General features: G+C 38.2%; 1 pseudogene; it reads right to left on the reverse strand.

Moving 5' to 3' along the window:
• Positions 1 to 760: 760 nt before the first annotated feature.
• On the reverse strand, positions 761 to 1965 carry LOC129035745 (RNA-binding motif protein, X chromosome-like; annotated as a pseudogene).
• Between the last annotated feature and the right edge of the window lie 6605 nt (positions 1966 to 8570).

Genomic DNA, 8570 nt, shown 5'->3' on the forward strand with positions numbered 1-8570 from the left:
AACTCTTTTACACTGTTGTTGGGAGTGTAAACTAGTTCAACCATTGTGGAAGATAGTGTGGCAATTCCTCTAGGATCTAGAACTAGAAATATCATTTGACCCAATGACCCCATTATTGGGTATATACACAAAGGATTATAAATCATGCTACTATAAAGACACGTGCACACGTATGTTTATTGTGGCACTATTCACAATAGCAAAGACTTGGAACCAACCCAAATGTCCATCAGTGATAGACTGGATTAAGAAAATGTGGCACATATACACCATGGAATACTATGCAGCCATAAAAAAGGATGAGTTCATGTCCTTTGCAGGGACATGGACATAGCTGGAAACCATCATTCTGAGCAAACTATCACAAGGGCAGAAAACCAAACACCGCATGTTCTCACTCATAAGTGGGAATTGAACAATGAGAACACTTAGACACAGAGCAGGGAACATCACACCCCAGGGCCTTTCGGGGGTGGAGGGCAGGGGGAGGGATAGCATTAGGAGAAATACCTAATGTAAATGACGAGTTAATGGGTGCAGCAAATCAACATGGCACATGCATACCTATGTAACAAACCTGCAGGTTGTGCACATGTACCCTAGAACTTAAAGTATAATTTAAAAAAATAAAAATAAAAGAGGTCAAAAAAAATTAAACATGTTTTACTTTTTTCCTCACAAGAACATAAAAATTATGGAGGGGAACTTAACAGGGAATTTTAAAAAGGTAACACAATTTTTCCTTTGAGTAGTCCTTGGGTAGAATAGTTTGCACTTTTTGTTTGTTTCTTTGAACTGGGATTTTGGTCTAAAGTTTTGTTTGTTTCTAGTATCTGCTTCTGCCTCCCCCTCTATCAGATCGGCTTCCTCCACTGCCACCACCTCTTGGTGCTCCACGGCCTGAATTGCCGTAGGAATCACGTGGAGGATTTCCATAGAAGGGGGAAGCCCTCTTTCTTGTCTGCCAACCCGACCACGACCACTTGATTAGAGATGACTTCGGCTGCTTGAGTAACTGTCTCGACTTCCACCATATCCGTCACGTGAACTGCTATAATCATCGCTTCCACCATAAGATGGGGGGAGGGCCTGCTGTAGATGGAGCACTACGTGAGTTACCATAACTTTCATATGAATCTCTGTAGGAACCTCCAGTTGGATGATCTGAATAGTCATGATCACGACTATATCCATCTCTATCGCTATAGCCTCTTCATGGATAGTCATCACATGAACTGAAATGACCGTAATCACGGTAAGTACAATCTCGTGGTGGTGGTGCATAACCTCTTGTATCACGAGAACTTGGGTAATCTCTGCTTGAAGAGCTGTCTTTTGTAGAATACCCATCATCTCTTGAGGGCAAATAAACATCTCTATGAGAGGGCAGCTGTTCCCTTCCAGGTGGACCTCCCTAACTATCTCTTCCACGTGACACAGGAGCTCTTCCTCCCATTCCACAGCTGCTGTGAACTGGTCCTGAAGGCGCAGATCTTTTAGGAGGAGGACCCCCACTTCTTGGTGGTGGTCCTCTTTTTACTGGGAGTGGTCCCCTGAAAGAACTTACGTTAAAATTCGTGGACTATCCACCATCATCCATGTGTCTTCTCCATGAGGGAGGTCCCCTGTTTCCTCCACTTCCTCCTCTAAGACCTTTTGGAGGGCCTCTACTTCTTGGAGGTGGAAGCAGTCCACGTCTACCACTTTCAAATGATGGTTTGGTGGCTTGTTCCACCTTGATGGCTTTTCATCTAATGACTTTCCATTCGTGTCTCTGGCTGCATCCTTAGCGTCTGCTGGGCTTTCAAAGGTGACAAAAGCAAATCCTCTTGATTTGTTGGTTTCACCGTCTTTCATCAAGAGTGCTTCCACTATTCGTCCATATTTGCCAAATACTGCTTCAAGAGCTTTCTTATTTGTTTCCTTATTAAGCCCACCAATGAAGAACTTTCCCGGACGATCTGCTTCAACTTTTTTTTTTTTTTTTTTTTGCCAGTGAGTCAGAGGGGTGACAGTGGGTTCAAGCTCCAACAAGCTCGCCGACAGGGGCTTCCTAGCAGCTTATCACCAGTGACGGCTGCCGGGTCTGAGGACCAAACCGCAAAGCCGCTAGCACTACTGCGCAACCGTGAATTGTTAAACTCTTTCCTGAAAAGTAGAGAAGAAGAAATTATATTTAAAAACTCACCCCTCGGCCAGGCGCAGTGGCTTACACCTGTAATCCCAACACTTTGGGAGGCCAAGGCGGGCAGATCACGAGGTCAGGAGTTGGAGACCAGTGTGGCCAATATGGAGAAATCCCCTCTCTACTAAAAATAAAAAAATTAGCCCAGCCTGGTGGCGGGAGCCTGTAGTCCCAGCTACTTGGGAGGCTGAGACAGAAGAATCATTTGAACCTGGGAGGCGGAGCTTGCAGTGAGCCAAGACCACGCCATTGCACTATAGCCTGAGAGACAGAGCTAGACTCTGTCTCAAAAAAAAAAAAAAAAAAAAAAAAAAAGACTCAGCCCTCTTTGTTCTCCCAAAAAGAGGAAAACTTTGGGCTCTATTTTTATGGACTACTGGGGAAATAAATTAAGCTACTGGAGCTTGCACCAAGAATGATAAAAGGGGAAACGAGCTTACCTTTCAGGAGTGGGAAGAGCTGAAACCTGGCAGCACGGAGAAAGAATCTTACCGTAACGGGCACTATTCAAGTGTGTGAGAGCTGTGTACTATATTGTCTTTGCCAGCTGGTCACCTAGTCTTTCCTGGAGTGAAAAATCTCCCACTGCCCTACCCATCTACTTCTGCCTACTCTCTGTGGATATGCTCCAGCTCTCATAATTGAAAAGAGGCCTGGTAGGGTGTAAGGGTAACCTCTTTTTGCTGAGGGCTGAACTAAGGGAAACCTACAGGTATGTTCATTGAGATTTCAAACCTTTTTTATGCCTGATGGCTAAATATAGTTGACAGAATAACACAGCAGAAAGATTGAAGTCAGACTAACCTGGCCTTGAAAGCTGACTCTGTCCTTTACTACTGTGTGCCTTTTCCTCTAAGTTTCATAGTAGCCGTGATGATTAAATAATATGTGTAAAGTATTGAGAACAGTGCCTGGTATATAGCAACTACTCCATAGTTGTTAGCTTTTATTATTGCTTCTCTTTATGTAGTGTTATGGATTGAATATTTGTAGCTCTTCAAAATATGTACGTTGAAATCCTAGCTCCCAGTGCAATGATAATAGACACTGGGGCCTTTGGGAGGTGATTGGACCATGAGGATGCAGCCCTCGTGAATGGGATTAGTGCCCTTATAAGAGAGACCTCAGAGAGCTCCCTTGCCCCTTCCACCATGTGAGGACACAGGGAGAAGACAGCAGTCTATGAACCAGGAAGCAGGCCCTTACCAGACACCGAATCTGCCAGCATCTTGATCTAGAACTCCTCAGCCTTCAGAACTGTGAGAAATAAATGCTGTTTAAGCCACCCAGCCTATGGTATTTTTGTCATAGCAGCCTGAATGGACTAAGACACAAAGAATCCATAAATCAGTAAGAATTTTATTTTGGGTCTTTGTCAATCTTAATTATAACCCTACATTGATGGGAGACTGAGAATTAAATGAGTAAATAAAAGCTGGTGTATTTGTTACACCATGTTTTACATGTAGAAGTCACAGCATAGTTTGAAAAATGAGATTTTCACATACAGGACATGACTATATATGAGTAAATGACTTATAAATAAAATGTTACATCATGTAGTTTTTTCTCTAGCCTTTTATATAATTATAACCCATATAAAGTTGCCACACTCTCACTCCTGGACAAGAGTCATTTAAACCCAAGCAGAGTTTGGCAGACCATTCCAAGCTACTGTGTGACAAAATGCTCCTACCTCAAAAGTTTAGTTTTTAAACTCTGGCATTCCAGCCTGTCCCTGCCTTTGGTCTTATTTGATATCCATTATCAAACAAATTACCAGATGCTTATTTGTGTCTATTCTGACTCAAGCTTAAGTCTCCTCAGATCTTTTGAATATCAATCGATATTGTGATTTATCATGACCGAAGGTTTTACCCAAATACAAATTCTATCCCCCTAAGTGATTTCAGATTGGAGGCATCGGCTGCACACTTCCCCCAGTTTTTCTTCCTATTTAAAGCTCTGCATCACCTTGTCTTCCTAAAGTTGTGCCCCTATAGGTAGCATTCAAGAATCTACAAAATCTATACTTATTTGAGAAATAGGGTAAATTTTTTATTGAAGGTTAACACACATACAAAAACAGAAAACTGCACAAAATGTAAGTGTACAGCTTTATAGCTTTTTACAAAATGAACACTCCTGTGTAACCTGTACCCAGATTAAGAAACAGTTGCAATCCCTCTCCTTTTTCCTATTGGAGACCTACTAGTTTAATTTGATCTGCTTCTTATTAACCTTCCATAAATAAAATTAAACAATACTGACTTGTCTTTATCTGACTTTTTTGCTCAATACTATGTTTCTGAGATTCATTCATATTTTTGCAGATGGCTATAGTTCATTTATTATTTCTGTTACTATATGTATTTCTTTACTTGATATAACACAGTTTATTTACCCATCTTATTATTAATGAGTATTTGGGTTGAGTCTAGTTTTTTGGTTATTAGAAATGTTGTTATAACACACTTGCCTGAGTCTTTTGGCAAATATCTAAACATTTCTGTTGCTTATGTACCGATAAGTGAGATGGCTGGTTCATATGATTTGCAAATGTTCAACTTTAATAGATACTGCCACCCAGTTTTTCAAAGTGGTTGCAACAATGTACCTACCACGCTTGGTATTGCAGAGCCCTTTTATTAGGTTGGTGCAAAAGTAATTGCGGTTTCTGCCATTAAAAGTAAGGGCAAATAAGTACAATTCCTCATAATAAATTTCCTCATTTATGCTATACAGCTCACCTGCCTCCCACTGTATTGAGAGAGTTTTTGGCTTCCCATCCCCACCTTCTATCCCTACATTCCCTGTGCTAATAAGTATTTACATTAAACTTAAATTCACCCCTCTGGTACTACCTGATATGCACTATCATCAGTAAAGAAATGGCACTACACACTGTATAGTCTTCTTAGACTTCTCATAGTTAACTTTTCTTAACTTGGAGCTATCTGATAGTAACAATCATAGATATGTAGTCACAGACACACACACACAAACACACACACATACACACAAACCCCTGGTGCTAGTAGGTGAAAAGTACAAATTTTATACACCTTTTATTTCAAAAAAGATCATGCTATATTAGATCCTAAAATATAAAGAACCTTTTAAAATGACTAAAAACAAAGTGAATGGGAATAAGATAGCAATATTAGAGACTTACTTCTTCACAGCAAGAAGTATGACTTCAGTGCCATAATATTGGAAACATGATAGAGTGAAGATTAAAGTGTAATGCAAGTGTATGATATTGAGTCCCTCTAAGATCTGCTTCTTATTAAATTTACCCAAAAGAGAATTCACTCACGTTCTTCTTCCTAAATGTAGTTCCTTTTACTAGAAAAGAGATCATATGAATTCTTAGGCATTCAATTTCCCGCTAAAGCATTTCTCAGTGCTAAATTCAACTTTTTCCAAATGCAGAGGATAGATAAAACACTTCAAAGAAAGCACTTCAGGTAAGACATTGCATTTTCTTCAAACCCACCCCCATGTTCACACATTCTTTTTTATGTAAGTGTTTGAGCACCTATTTAATACACATAGAATTATGAAGAAAAAAGTGGAGGATTATAACGTTCCTGTTTCAATGTTCTTATGGCTTATAAGAAATAAATAATAGGCCGGGTGGGTTGGCTCACAACTGTAATCCCAGCACTTTGGGAGGCCGAGGCGGGTGGATCACGAGGTCAGGAGATTGAGACCATCCTGGCTAACACGGTGAAACCCCGTCTGTACTAAAAATACAAAAAATTAGCCAGGCGTGGTGGCAGGCACCTGTAGTCCCAGCTACTCAGGAGGCTGAGGCAGGAGAATGGCGTGAACCTGGGAGGTGGAGCTTGCAGTGAGCCAAGATTGCTCCACTGCACTCCAGACTGGGAAAGAGAGTGAGACTCTGTCTCAAAAAAAAAAAAAAAAAAAAAAGAAGAAATAAGTAATAAATATTATTTAAATTTATTTATTTGTAACCCCCAGCTTTTCTCTATAAAGAAAAGATATCCTTAGTTTTCTATCTCTTTTGGATAAAGAACCCTATTCTTTACTTGAAACTATATTAACTATGCAAAGAAATCTCAAATTATTCTCCCAGAAACAGATTTCTCCCTCAATTAAGAGATTTCCATCTATTACTTTGTGCACTATTATGTATTTTTTAAAATCTGGCTTGATTGTGCTCCCTTTTGTAAATAACCAAAGACTAGAGTTTAGTTTCTATGGAAATCAACCTCTCTGTCTCTGTCATTGTCTCTCTCTCTCTCTCTGTCTCTCTCTCTCTCTCTCACACACACATACACAAACACACACACACACACACACACACACACACACAGTGAAGGCTGGGAATAATGAGCTGAATTCTCTCTACAACTCAGTATTCCAATTTGAATGTAAATTATAAACCTTGCACAAGGGATCAATTTTACCACCTGGAGTGCAAGAATATATATCTTAGCATTAAGCCATGATTTTGAGAGCTAAGTTTGGGGTTATTTAAAATTATTTTCCCTTTGTCATTTTCATGGGTTTTTTTGGGGGGGGGCCTTAGTAAAAGAAAAATGCATTATGCCATTAATTAAAATTAAATGCCTCTCTTGCAGATAGCTGTAAGTCTATTAGACTCCTAAACTACCCTTTGTCATTTTTAATAGACTTTTCCTAGACTTCATGTAACCATATGTACACAAGTCACTCTATTCTCCTCTTGAGTCATGCATTTCGGTCCTATTAACACTAATGGAATTTATACGCATGCACACTGAGGGAGAATAAGCCCCTTAAACACCTTTTTAATGGAACAGTTCTGTTTCTTTCCATTCCTCTTCACACTCCTCTGTTTGGACTTTCTCTTACCAATCTGTGCTTCCAAATAATACAGTTCTGATTTCTTTTTCAGCTCTTATGCTTTATTTTTTATTGAATTCCAGGGCTCAAGGTAGGACTTGACTTCCCCTCTTTTATCGATCATTCCTGGAAAAAGCAGCATGACTAAATCATTACTACTGTATTAGGTTTTCTGTTTCAGAGTGAAATTCAGATGTTGCTTTCATTCAACATTTCATTTCATTTCAAAGTTCTTACTTTCCAGCAAATATATTTAACCCACAGGCTATTTTTTTTATCCTCCTGAAGACTTAACTAGCCAGGAGCCAATTAAGATAATGAATATTTACCCAGGAGGCTAAAGACTTTTCCACGTTAACATGCAAATAAATAGGCATGATTTCAGACTCTCCCACTTTATAATGTTTTCATTTGTTTATACTTTAGGGAGTTTTTTTTTTTTTCATCTTTTAAGTACCTATCACATAGAACTTCAACAACATGCTCAAATTTAGAAGAGTAAAGTATCAGGAAATGCCTTTGGAACCATAAAGCTGCAGAAAGTAAACCTCTAATGCGTGTACTAACAATCATATTTTTGTTTAGCTCTTAGAAATGCATTACTCTTTATTGTTCTTAACATAAATAATCTTTATCAATAGACAGCTTTGTTTTTCCTTCCCCTATGTAAAGTGAGAGACTGAATAAGACTGTTATGACCAAGTGCCTAGCAGAGTGCCAGACTCACAGCATTAATTTGAATCACATAAAACTGCCATTTTGGTAGATCAAAAGCTGTTGAATAAGTGTTTAAAAAATCTGTTGGAAAAAATAAAAATAAAAAAATAAAAACAGGTTACCCACACACACACACAAATCTGTTGAATACATCTGTTAAAAAAATAAACAAGTGAATGAATGAAGTCTCTTTCAAGGGTAAAATTTTATTTTTATTCTGATTTCAAAAATTAAAACAATAGTCTAAGGTAGTTAAAATACACATTAAGCAATGAACTTTTCCCAGTCTTTTAATGGAATAAAACTCTAAAACTGACTAGTGCCTGCTGCTTTCTGACTCATTTTGTTGAGGGGGGGGGGTAGTTATAACAACAGAGTACAGCAAATCTAATATTAATTAATTGCCACTAAAGGTAAGCTTAAATTTACATTATAGGTAGATGATATTCTGATATATTTGAGCATTTAGAAAATAAATTGATATATGAAAGATCTGATGGTGTGTATGGAAAGACTTGAGGATAAACATATAAGTAAATTTAATTAAAAATTATACAAAAAAACATTATTATAGTATATTACTTAACTTCAGTAAATAATATTCAGATATCACAACCATATAACTCTTTTTAGTTATTCCAAAATATTATCTAAAAATACAAATTATCTATGCATTATGCCATTAATTAAAATTAAATGCCTCTCTTGCAGATACCTATACATCTATTAGAATTATCTGAATTACTATCTAAAAATGTCAATACCAGTAGGAAGAGTTCAAAATATTGAAGCAGATTATGGATGGGAAGTATGA

Source organism: Pongo pygmaeus, chromosome 3 (genome assembly GCF_028885625.2).
Source record: "Pongo pygmaeus isolate AG05252 chromosome 3, NHGRI_mPonPyg2-v2.0_pri, whole genome shotgun sequence".
NCBI classification, from domain to species: Eukaryota; Metazoa; Chordata; class Mammalia; order Primates; family Hominidae; genus Pongo; species Pongo pygmaeus.